This window comes from Lissotriton helveticus, chromosome 5_1 (assembly GCF_964261635.1).
Source record: "Lissotriton helveticus chromosome 5_1, aLisHel1.1, whole genome shotgun sequence".
In the NCBI taxonomy this organism is placed as follows: Eukaryota; Metazoa; Chordata; class Amphibia; order Caudata; family Salamandridae; genus Lissotriton; species Lissotriton helveticus.
In genome coordinates, this window is record NC_136065.1 from 137,619,218 (window position 1) to 137,632,629 (window position 13,412).

Genomic DNA, 13,412 nt, shown 5'->3' on the forward strand with positions numbered 1-13,412 from the left:
GCTGCATCTACCGGCTGTGTTGGGTGCTTCTTACCGGATTTCATTGCCACACGGAATACCAGAGACTGCTGTCTCAGCCTGACTGCCTTTCTCCTCGCCCTTCACCTTTCGCGACACCCGCTGCGCGGGTGCCGCTCAGTTGCTCCCTGGGCCGGTTCCTCGCTGGTGTGAGCGGCTCTGCAGTCGGCAGAGAGCACACGCGCTCCCAGCAGAGGACAGGTCGGGTGAGTGTTTGTTTGTGCCACCAGCGCGTTGAGCCTACCGGGGGACTGCGAGGACCAGCAGCCTCAGCTCTACACAGCTGGTGCCTCTTCCCCCGGCGGCCACGCCCCCAGCCTCCAGCAAACTTAAACGCTGCATCCACCGGCTGTGTTGGGTGCTTCTTACCGGATTTCATTGCCACACGGAATACCAGAGACTGCTGTCCCAGCCTGACTGCCTTTCTCCTCGCCCTTCACCTTTCGCGACACCCGCTGCGCGGGTGCTGCTCAGTTGCTCCCTGGGCCGGTTCCTCGCTGGTGTGAGCGGCTCTGCAGTCGGCAGAGAGCACACGCGCTCCCAGCAGAGGACAGGTCGGGTGAGTGTTTGTTTGTGCCACCAGCGCGTTGAGCCTACCGGGGGACTGCGAGGACCAGCAGCCTCAGCTCTACACAGCTGGTGCCTCTTCCCCCGGCGGCCACGCCCCCAGCCTCCTCGTATTTTACTGACTTGGATACTCCCGCAACGCGGGACGCACGCGGGACGCAGGCCGGGGCGAAGAACGGGCAAAGAGCGGGCCGTTTGAGGCCGTTCGAGTACGTAAGAGTCCGGTCCGGACCCCGTCTCTTCGCCGCCTCACCGAGGCCACTGAAATAATACTAAAATGAGTACAAGGGAAACCAGGAGTAAAACATCTTCTCTAGCTGCGGCCGGAGCTGTCAAAGGCCCTATCGACACCTACTTTGCCAAAGCAGGTTCTCTCCTGATTGAAGAAATCGAGGTCCTCGAGCGAAGACTATCCCAAGAAATCGACTGGGTAAGGAGATCCTCAATGGGCCCGATGGCCCAAGCTAGAACCCCCGAAGATAGACCTTGTGTACCTATTAGCAATAGCATTGACCAGATAACCTGTCCACTACCAAGTCCCACAACTAATAACCCAGAGTTCACCATGGAGGCTCCGAGTGACCTTGAGGATATGAGCCTTATGGCCTTACCCAACATCCAAACCACTCAACCGACCCCAATAGAGATCATTGTCGCAGCTAATGCCATAGAACCTAACAAAGATAGCAATAGGGGGACTAGAGAAGGGGCCATACCAAAAAAAAGGAAGCAGGGTACACTAAACATAGATGACGATAAGATCAAATCACCCACACCCAAAAAATCTAGAGGTAAAGGGGGGAAGGGGGCCACCTCTGCGCCTACGCCAGAAAGATCAGCAATGCCAACCTCTCCTAGCACTGTCAACCAAACTACACCACCACAGTCCACTAACAATGTGCAACTAGATACTACCTCTGACGACATTACACTGGAGGATATAGGCACTCTCCTTAGGTCCTTGTTAAGTCCCCTTGAGGCTAGACTGATCAAAATCGAAGCGAGATTAGTCGCCATCGAAAAGGCAACTGTGCAACTGGCCGACTCTAGGAAAAGTGACAACAATGGGTCAAAAACAGTGAAAGAGGGTCTGGGACCTAAACCCACTAAGGGCAATGGACCCCCTATAGTAACAAAAAATAAGCTCCCTCCCACAAACCCCAAACCCACACAATCTATACCTAACAATACTCTGCAATCATTAGAGGCCAACAAGGCCTCTATCTCAACACCACAAACAGTGACTGCCACTCCAAAAATAATTCCGCCAGCAAAAGATAAGGCCTTGCCCCTGACTAACATCAAAGGTATTCCGCCACCGACTAGAGAGAAATCAAACACCAACCGCAGATCAAAGCCTATAAATCTCCCTCCTGAGGTAGCACCTTACACTCTAGTTCTGGCGGGGGTACCGGAATTAAATCATCCTACATTCGAATCCATCACTTCATTGAAGAACAAAGTCATAAATTGGCTCTCGGAAAATAGACCACTTCCGAGAGGAATAACTAGCGACATTTCCATGGCTAGGAGGGTATCGTGGGTGGGCTATACTGAGAAATCCATCGGGGGAGACTGTATTCTGGTCACTTTTAGAGACCCGAACACGGCCGCGTACATTTGTACTTGGGCTCCCGATGAGGACTCTGGTAGTGTCGTTCAACCACTCCCTCTCTCATTTTTCTACCCTTCCAATCTCTATAACATAGAGGACTATAGATGGGGGTACCACCAAGAGCTGTTGGAGGGTAGGGAAAATTGTTATAGGGAGAGATTAGATCATCAGCAATACAGGGGAAGACCACTAGAACAGTTTTCTTCATACGGGAACGAGGCCGGTTGGGAAACCGTCCCGAGAAGGAGGGGGGGGGATGGCGGCCACATGAGAGGAATCCCTGGGCCATACAGAACACACTATCCTGCCTATCTCTCTACGCACAACAGATACAGTAGCCTAGAAACAGTAGACTGACAGGAGGCTGAAGAGCGGAGTGCTCTACTGGCAGCTCCCATGAATGGGAGTAGAACACTCCCAGAGTCACCCAGCATAGTCGAACTTAGCCAAGTCCGTGGTACGACGAATCTAATTACACCCCCTGTCAATAAGTCTACGGGCATGAATTACTCCCCTACAATCCAACCGGCGCCCATTGAGCTTACCCCCAATAACCCCGCCATTCCTGGCCAAGCCACTACTGTATTATCACAAATAATAGTGACCTCCTGGAATGTGGCAGGCCTCGCTAGTAAAATAGATTGTACAGAGTGGGGCTCTTATATTAGCTCTAAAAACATACTTCTTTTCCAAGAGACTTGGGCGCGTGAGGAAATATCTTTTCCTCTTTCTTCAAAGCTGCTAAATGGGGGGGAAGGGGCAGGCCGTCAGGGGGACTCACGACATGGGTAGCTACGGACTTAGGCTGTCAGGCCTCTTACCTAGAAACCGCCTCGGACGACCTATTGGCTGTTCTACTTGAGTGGCCTGACTCCACGAAGCTGCTAGTTATTAATATTTATTCAAGGCCGGTACCAATGCACAAAGAATCTGGTACTATAGATGAGTTAGCAGGGCTTTTAGAAGACATCCCATGTGAACTCGCCTGCCTGGTAGGAGGTGATTTTAACTCTCACTACGAACCCCTCCCTGGACTACGTGATGGTCCCTCCCATGAGGAAGACTCATGTTGGCGCATCCCAGAGACGGCGGCACCACCTCCGAGGGCTTGGACCCCCCTGGCCTTGCAGATAACTGCCCTTACCCTCAATCTAGGTCTAAGGGCGTGCAATGGCCGTTGTAAATCAGATATACCCAGCCTTCATACCTACAATAAAACTGGCAGTGAATCTAGACTGGACTACATAATGATCAAACTATTTATGTGGCCAGCAATAGTCGATTTCAAAGTCACTGAAAGAATGGACAGTGACCATAATGCCTTGGAATTGACTCTTTCCCTGCCCGGAGGTGAGGTTACACCCCACGGATCAGGTAAAGACAAGGAGGGCCTCCTACTTGAAAACAATCGGAGGAAAGTCAAGTGGGAGAATTTGGCCAACAGTCTAGACAGGATACCCCGGCTATATGAAAGGATCATCCCATTCTTGGAGAATGCATTTCAGGTAGGGAATGAGGTTCAAGACAATGCTAGCAGAGATAAGCTTGCACAAATACATGCCAATATGATTAACACCTTAGAAGAGGATTTGTTTTCATCCTCAGGGAAAAGGAAAGGCCCCACGCCCAAGACGTCTTGGTACAACGCCACTTGTAGGGAAGCAAAAAACCACCTGCTACATGCCATAAAAGAACGCCTTAACAGAGAAGAAATCCGTGCCAGGAGAAAAGCGTATAAAACTCTCCTGGAGAACGCCCGGGCTGAATGGGACCATGACTATTGGGAAAATCTCGCTAAAGCACAATCAACAAGAGATTCCCGCAAATTTTGGCGCATAGTCGCGAATGGCACGGAGGACCTATCCTCCGCAATAGAGCCCAATATATCCCCTTTGGTATGGCATAGTCATTTTGAGGCATTGTATGCGGAGGGAGGGGGGGATCAATACACTGATGGAACCACATGTACATCCAGCGCCACTGGGGTTCCCTTTAACGGAAAAGAAGTGAGGGTTGCCATAAAAGGCTTAGCCGCAGGGAAAGCCCCGGGACTAGACGGGGTGCCAGGGGACCTGTTCAAACAGGAACCTGGGATATGGGCACCTTACCTTACATTGATATTCAATGCCATCTTGGGGGGAATGGAGGTGCCCGATACTTGGAGGGGAGCTGAGGTGGTTCCAATTTATAAAAAGGGATCCCCTCTGCTTCCCTCCAACTACCGACCTATTAGTCTCATCGACATATCCCAGAAACTCTTTGGTAGACTGATCTTGAATCGATTACAGGCCTGGATAGAAGCGATGGACATCCTGTCCCCCTACCAGGCAGGATTTAGGCAGGGTGTCTCGACCATAGACCAAATCTTCAGGTTAAACCTACTCTACTGGAGAACAGCTGTAATCGAGGGCGGCACTCTATATACCATCTTTGTAGACTTACGCGCCGCCTTCGATCTGGTGCCTAGAGCGAGGCTGTGGAGAGTCATGGAAGAGCTAAACGTCCCTGGGGATATTTTGGCAATCCTGATGAGACTTCATTGCAACAACTACGCCCGCGTAAGGTGTGGCAAAGGTGGCAAGTTAACCGAAAGGTTCCCCGTTCGCAGAGGGGTGAGACAGGGCTGCGTGCTTGCACCGACCCTGTTTTGCCTCTTTGTGAACGGGGTTGTTGCCCACCTAAACAGGATTGCCAATACCGATGCCCCAAAGTTGACAGGCAGCAGGGTGCCTGCAATCATGTTTGCAGATGACACCCTGCTGCTGTCCAAATCCTCCATGGGAATCCAACGCATTTTAGATGGCTTTCTAGAGTTTTGCTCCGAACGTGGATTGGAGATCAACCCACAAAAAACTAAATTTATGATCTTGAATCCTAACCCCCATAATCGAGCCCCACCCAGGCTAGGCACTGTCCAATTAGAACGCGTGCATAATATTGAATACCTGGGGATTACTCTAAACGAATATCTAACTTGGACGACCCACCAGACCAAAGTGACCATCAAACTGGCTCAGTTGGCGGGTGGCACGATGCGTCTGGCGAATAAATCTTCTTATGGCCCACTAACCCCAATTATTCATATTTACAAAACCCAAGCCCGGGCGGGTGTCACATATGGGGGTGAATTGTGGGGGCATTCCAAACTCCCAAAATTACAGGTAATCGAAAACAAATTCTTGAGACAGGTTGTCGCTCTACCTCAGAGTACCCCCCTACTTCCCCTCAGACTAGACCTGGGAATTCGATCAATAACAGAGGAGCTGGGACTCAAACCGCAAACTTTTTGGAGGCGCTTGTGGTGTAGCCCAGACCTTATAAGCTACAGAGAGGAATTACAGGAATTTCTAGAGCTAAGGAACGCTAAAAGAATTCCGTGGATGATTTATGTCAAGGCAATGCTAGAGGAGATGGGTTTCTCGGAACTATGGACGGATCCCTTAAACTTTTGTGTAAAGACTCCAAAGAAGGTACTCGTGAGAGCATATTATGAATTGATGCTCATAAAAGCCATTGATACCACGAGAGAAGGATCCTTGACACACCTGTTCCTCAAAGCGAAAGACTCTTATCATCTCGAAAGTGCTCTAGATTCAATCTCCCCCACATTAACAAGAAATTATTTTTACAGTGGAGGTATGGATGCCTCCCTCTAGCATCATTCACAGCGTCATGGCAATCCCGCTCCACCGCAGAACTCTGCCCAGTGTGTGCTCATCCGAAAGAAGATGATGCACATGCCGTTTTCTTCTGCAAGGGCTACGAGAGGAGCAGGAAATACTGGCTAGTCCCGTTACTTAAGAACTTGGGCTTTAGATCTTTTCACCTGCCTACAGAATCTTAAAGACAGATCTCTCTCCCATTGTGGTTTTTGCCCTTTCAAAATTTTTAACCTCCATGTGGTTCACTCGGAGTCGAGTGTTGAAAAGACTTGTATAACAGTACCCCTGAATTTCCTATTGCTTTTACTGCACCCTATGTTTTTCTTTTTAATATTTTCTTAACTATCGGATCACACTATGTTTATTCACTTTTATTGTGTACAAATACTATGCATCTTTTATGATCTGTGATCGAAATAAAGATTATTTGAAATTGAAATTGATTACTGCCGAAAGTCCACTCTATTGAATGAAGAAGCGAGCAACAGTGAGGACTGTGAGGGTAGATAGTGTACTCCAGAAAAAGGTAAAGAACCTATTCACCTGATGGATATTTCTAGCCACAAACTCCTCAACTTTTGAATAAGTACCGAAGCAGTCCTGAACTCCTACAAATCAGGTGTGCATGATGAATGGTAATGGCCCTGAATCAGTGAGTCCTACAGAGACAAAGAGTCAAAATGGCCCTCCCTGTGAACCTGAGAGTCGAACCAGTAGTGCCTGGTGAATGTATGTACAGAAGTCCATGAACTGGCTATGCAGATGTGCATAAAAAGAACACCCCAACTCACAGCCATATGTAGCCTTCACTGTGGTGGAATGAGCACCGAGGTCCTCAGGAGGATCCTTTTTGTCGAAAGCATATTAAAGCTTAAATGTGAGGACAGTCCAATGGGATGAGGTTAATTTCTGAGCATCATTTCTCTTCTTTGCACCGGTGAAGCCCAGAACAGCTCGTCCTCAATGTGGTGCACTTTAGTTCTATCAATAGAGAAACTAATACCGGGACATGGATCCAACTTGTGTAATCTCTCCTCTTCCTTGGGTGAGTGTAGGAGAGAGGACAAAGTGGTAAGCTTAACTGACTCCCAATGTGGGAAGAGAAGAATGCACATGTTCTAAGATGAAGTCAAGGTAGAAACTCATAGATGTTCAACCAACATAGCCTCAAGCTCATTAGCAGGACAAACTGAAGTAATTGGATTTAGGAACACAGTTTTCGAAGTCAGAAAGGTCGAAAGAGTTGGTAAATAAGCTTTAACCCAACCCAAAGCAAAGCCTTGCCAGGCCATATATAAAACAAGCAATAGATAACTTTGCATGGAGTTGTTTAACAAGCATCTACTCACACTGGGAGATGAATAAGTCCCAAAGACCTAAATATATGGTCCTTTTCAAATGGCGACAAGCAGCCCAAATGGCATTCACCTCTTCCAATGGAAGGTCAATACCGCTCCCATGAGGCACAGGGTCAGACTGATTTGCATATAGCCATGTCTGAACTGGGGTGGCAGAGTGGGCTAAAGAACGGTGATGGATTAAACCCAGATCTTTTGACTGGGTGATAGTGTTTGATTGATTCAGATGCTCCGTCCATCACCACCCCCTTTTGTACCCATAGAAACTTAGCATCAGGGTATTTTTGTCCTCGATATTCTTGACACAATATTTTTTCTATGATATTTTGTCCAAACACCTAGGTAGATTTATACATAATGGTAACCTTACATTTCCTTACCCACTCTGTTCTTGAGGTGAATTCCCACAGACTTTAATACTTTTATTTCTATTTAATATTTATTACATTTTGTTAAAAAATACATGTTGAATTAATTTAAATCATTTATATTTTTTAACAAAAGTTTCAAAGTGTGATGTAGTTTTATTTTTAATTTAAGTTTATTACATTTTAATATGTGATTTTTAAAATAATTCTATAAAATGTATTACTGGTTTATCAATTTTACTTCTGTAGTAACTTTAGAAGTGTAGTTAGCAAATTGTAATAGGCTTTGTTTTTTTGTAGGTGATTGTAATAGCCTGTCCTTCTTTAAACCAGTCCTTACTTCACCTAACTCCACCCATTTGGTATATTCCCCATGTTCCCACTATTCACACTGGTCCTTTACAAATTTACTGCTAAGTGATAAACTAACGTGTGTGGATCATCCCCATTTAAAACATAGGACAGGTGTATCTCCATTTGTAGCTTTGCGAATTGCATTTGTAGTAAGTAGTACTACTGTAGTACTACTTTACCTACTAAAAATGTAGTTTATGAATCAGGCCCTGGGCATGTAGAGGAGTATCCCATGGGGCACAAATATCCTGCGTCACCTCTGGATGCAGACGTCAATCGTAGTCAGTAAGATGACGACTGCTGAGTTTGCTGGCCTTGATCCGACTAAGTGCGTCACCATCACCATAGTCCCAATGAGATCTACCCAGCAACACAACCTCAACACCTCCAGACATGGAGTACAAGAGCCTACATCACCCTGCGTGTTGCAGTACCACATGGTGGCTGTGTTGTCCCTGAGCACCTGGATTGACCTGTCTCTGACTGATTGCGGAAACACCTCGCGGGCAAGTCAAACTGCATGCAGCTCATCGACATTTTCCGATAGGGACCAGAATTCACAGATTTCCACGTTGTCCTGGTGACTTCCCCAGTTGAAGAACAATGTATCTGTTACCATAGTGACCCTGGTGGCCCTAATGCGAAAGGGTAAAACGGTTTGTGACCGCGGCGTGCTGAGTGCAGAAAACTCGCGAACGGAGCGAAGTTCACCGCCCAGGCCTACAGGCAAACAGCCAGGGCCGAAAATGCCTTTGACCGTGCAGGCAAGAAATTATCAACTAATGGCTCATTGAAAAGCAAAAGATACACTCAAATAAAGGCCCAGGGAAGAGAATCTCCATAACGAACTGATCGGAGTCTCCGATAATGGAAGGGAGAATGCCAACACTTTCCCATTGCTCACAGTGACGGGTGTAAAGGAAGCACTCTCCTCTGTAGCTGACCCATGTGACAATCAAGTGCTACATTAGACAATGTGTCAAGGCCGCCGACATTCTGTAAGTCCAGATAAAGGCAAGCATCAGTATAATGTAGAGTTGTCTGCCTCTTCATCATCGTTCTCATCCTATAGAACTAAGTGATGAATCAGAATGGCATCTGAGTCAGAAACCAAAATAGCTTCCTTCAAAGCAAAACGCTGGCATTGCACAAAAGGAGCCAATGTTGAGTCCTCTGCTGCACAGGGCTGTGCAGTAGTTACTGTATATGGAGGCACGGGGTAGACTCTTGCAGACAAAGGTTCTGAATCACAGACTGACACAGACTGATCATCATCAACGTCACTGCAGACAGTGGTGGTGCTGATGGAGTAACATTCAGTAGGGCCTTGAGTGGAGTAGTAGAAGCATGGCTTTGCACTGATAATGGAATGTGTGGACTCCTATCCGGGTTAGTTGGTAGTGAGTGCAGGCCTAGTGGTGTAAGTGTGACTTGTGGTTCTGATGGTTTTGTGGGGCTAAAGAGTGCATTAGATAGAGCCACAGCAAAGTTAAAGAGCGGCAGCATGGCCTCCTCCAAGGCCGCCATTTTCTGCAAGGCTGAAGATGGCCCAGGGAACTCAGATTAGCTCAAGTTACTGAATCAATTCTGAAGAAGAAGATGAAGATGGAACAGGGCTCCACAAATCGGAGAGCCGAAAGTCAAGGAATCTTGTTTGTGTTTCCGCTGCTGTTTTTTTAACTTGTCCTTTGACTTACCCGACAAGAAAAACCTGGAATGTAAAGGGCTTTGTTTCTTATGCTCAGCCATGCAAAGTTTTGCCACCAATTGCCTGATCATCTTTGGGTGTAGTAGGAAGCACTTTTCTCAGGACTTGAAATTGTGTTTCACCCAACGACAACATAGACTGACGCCATGTATGCCCGCGACGGACATCTGCTTCCAATAAGCGTGACATGATATGGAGCCTGCAGTTGTCAGGATTTGCAAGTGTTTGCCAGCAGGTTTCGACTGCAATCTGCCCCACTTCCCCAGAACATATTTCCTGCCGGTACAAAGGTAAATACACAGAGCAGAACAAAATACTGGATGGAAGGGGAGATGAGAGAGGGAAAGAGAAGAGGCAGTCAGCATTCCATGGTCCTCTTAGGTACAGCTCTCTCAGATATGATAGCAGGGTTTTAGGTAGGTATTGTCCAACAGGTTAGGTGCTAACTAGGGGAAAACAAAGCAAAAGAGCGTTAGCAAACAACATAACTTTTATAGTCTGTAACAATATATTACTACAGAAGTTTAGACTTACTGGAATTGAAAAGGAGCATCCACTGTGACCTTAAACCAACATGGAAGAAAGCAGTGGCGGCTGGTAATGAACGCGGGGGGAAGGGGTTAAAAAAAGAAATTTCACTTAACTTTGTAAGGCTGCTGACTTTCCTCTATCGTCGTCTCTCATCCGCTTCTCTCCCGATCCGGAGTCAGGAAGCATACAGGCTCCCCAAGGCCAATCATAACACTTCTGTTAGCAATGCTGTGATTTGTCTGAGCACTGTGGTCCGGCGCTCTGACAGGCAATGGGAGGCTGTGCATGTTCTCTAGCTAGGCTGTGTCTTACAGCCCGGTGGAGAACATGCTAAGTGCGCATAACTGTTTGGTCAGCCCAAGATAACTGGACAAACCGTCATGCGCACTTAAGTGCACATATTTCCTCCTCTCTTGCTGGTTGTGATGATAGCCAAGCCCCGCAACCTGCTTCAGCACAGAAAAATAAAATGATAACATTGTGTTGTTATCATTTTATTTTTCCTGCTTTGCATAGCTGATAAGCAGTGGGGCGGCGCTGTTGAAAATGGCGATGTATATGCACATAAGCGGCGTTCATTTGTGTTCACTGTACCCCTTGTTGTATGCAGAACGGATATCGCGAAACACTGACTGTGTTATCCCGCCAGCATAGACCCATGCACACACGTACACGACAGCCATTTTAGGCTCCATGGCCTCTCTGCCCGTTTGTTAAACCCCCGGCACCCCTCCCTGCGCGCACTGCTCATGCATCGGCCATAAGACCCTCTCCCTCTGCGTGACCCTGCTCTAGAAGTAACACTCCTGCTTGACCCACACCCCCCCATTTCCTCCCAAGAACACCCTTCCCCTCTGCTGACGAGCCCCCCCCCAGCTGCACTTGGCCTTTCGACCCGGTCCCAAGTCCTAAGACCAAGCCTCGTGGACGTACACCCCCCTTTTCCCTGCCCAGCATAACAAAACCGTGATACGCCAGCCGAAGTGCCCGATCTTATCGCCTGCCTAACCTTTGATCTGATCATCCCCTCCTGCCCTCGTGTCCTGTAGGAATGTCCGGCTGAGAGATCACAATCTTTTGTTACATTCAGGAGGGGGGGATGACATCTGAGCGACTGGTATGGGAATAGGCCTGAAGCTGGGATTCCAAGCATGCTTTTTCCTACTTCAAAGTGTCTTTATTGCAATAAGGAATGTTTGTGCATCATAAACATGTGTATAAAAGACGAAGCCTCAGAGAAACTTGTTAGAGCACCTTCTGAAGACACTATGCGAGTGTCCGACATGACAGGCTCTCCTCATGAGAAATAAAACTCTGTTCTTGTTTTCCTGCGTCCAGCGCCCGTCTCTTTATTTGGTAATTGTTCAAGATGGGAACTAAGAGGCGTCCTGCGCCAGCAGCCTGGGCATCAGGTGCGTTATGGGCTGACTTTTCCACAATTGGCGTCCCAACGCGGGGTCCATCAGCGACATAAGGTCCGGTAAGAGAGGTCCAGACGATGGGGTGAACATCTAAACGATTGGAGTATACCTGCCTTGAGAGGGCCCTCGTCCGGCTGCCGATTGAATGAACTTCACCGATTCCGAACGGACCTCTCTCAAGTGACCTACTGTCCTGACTGGAATCCCACAGGAATGCTGCGGTAAAAACATGGAGAAAGAGAACGATCGGGCGCTGGAAAAGGGAAGGCGAAGAATTGCCCACACGGTCCGGTCCGGGTAAGGTCAAGTAGGACATCTTTACGTCCGATTGGTAGGATGGCTTTATCCATCTGATTGATTGATTGATTGTACTTGAAGTATTGGTTCTCTTTGAGACATTTTCTATTTGCAAACAGCGATGAATAGGAACGTTTCTCTCTCTTTGCAGATAGTTAAGGATAGGTAATGCAGACGTTTGTCCCCCATTGTAATCCGTCATGCCTATCTTTCTCCCCACTGATTGTTTGTTATCGATTTTTATCGATTATTGCTCTTTGAGATATTCCCTGTCTACAAACAGGGAAGAATAGAAATATTCTGCCCCCTTTGCAGATAGTGAAGGATAGGTAATGCAGATTTTTGTCCCCGTTGTAATCCGTCATGCCTGTTTTTCTCCCCACTGATTGCTTGATTGTCTGGACATTTATTGTTCAAGGAATAGTTCTTTTGAGGTATTCTATGTTCGCAAATAACGTAGAAACAATATTTTGTCTAATCTTTGCAAGTAGTGAAGGGTAGGTAAGGCGGACCTTTGTCCCCCGTTGTAATCTCTCGGGCCTATCTACCCCCCCCCCCACTGATTGGTAAACTAGTTCCACCCGGACCATTTATTAGGGGTAGGTCATCTGGCTCGACCGGAGGGCACCCCTAATAAAAAGGACATATGCAACAATAACGAAGTAATAACCGTATCCTGTTAACAGAAACTTTAACATGAAACACGCTAGAAAAGAATAAAAGAAATAAGAAAGCAAAATCAGTAGGCCACTGATGAGTTTTTGATTTCGCTACAAATAGGAAAACGTTAGAAATAGCACACGATAAAATACATGATTTCGCTAGAAATAAGAAACGTTAGAAATAAGCCCGTAATAAGAAACATGAAAATGGTGAGAGAAGCCAAGCTTGACATCACGGCAGCCACGAGGCAACCAGGCTTCGCCACCCCTCACTGCTCCAAACATGTCTGCCCCACCGCCTGCCACGCCCTAACAACGGTAACATGAGATAGATACAAATAGGCAGATACCTACCCCCTTTCTGGAAACTCCCGAAGTGCAACAGGTTCGCGGCTACGCCCATCCGGAAGACGAGATCTTCGACACGTGTAGGGCGGGTCCTGCTGCCAGCCGTCGGCCGGAGGTCGTCGCGTAAGGTGGGCCAGAAGAGGAGCCGGGGCCGACGGGATCCGGGCGTCCCCTCTTCTTTCTTAAATAATGGCTGCGACAACACGGGGGGGATGTCTTGCTCATGCCACCGACCCCCCCCCTCGCATCTCCTGGTCCAGCCACGGCTTGGTAGAAGCTCCCCGTTCGGCTCTGAAGCGGCACCTTGTAGGCCACCAGGGGGGGGGATGTCTTGCCTATGCCTCCGACCCCCCCCCCCCCTCTCATCGCCTGGTCCGGCCATCATGAATATTAGCGCCGAGAAAAACGGCGTGGGGTGCACTGGGAGGGAGAGGCGGCGCGAACGAGCCTCTCCCACCTCCCCAGGTGGAGGCCCCCAGTGGCACCCCCAACGCTCCACTCAC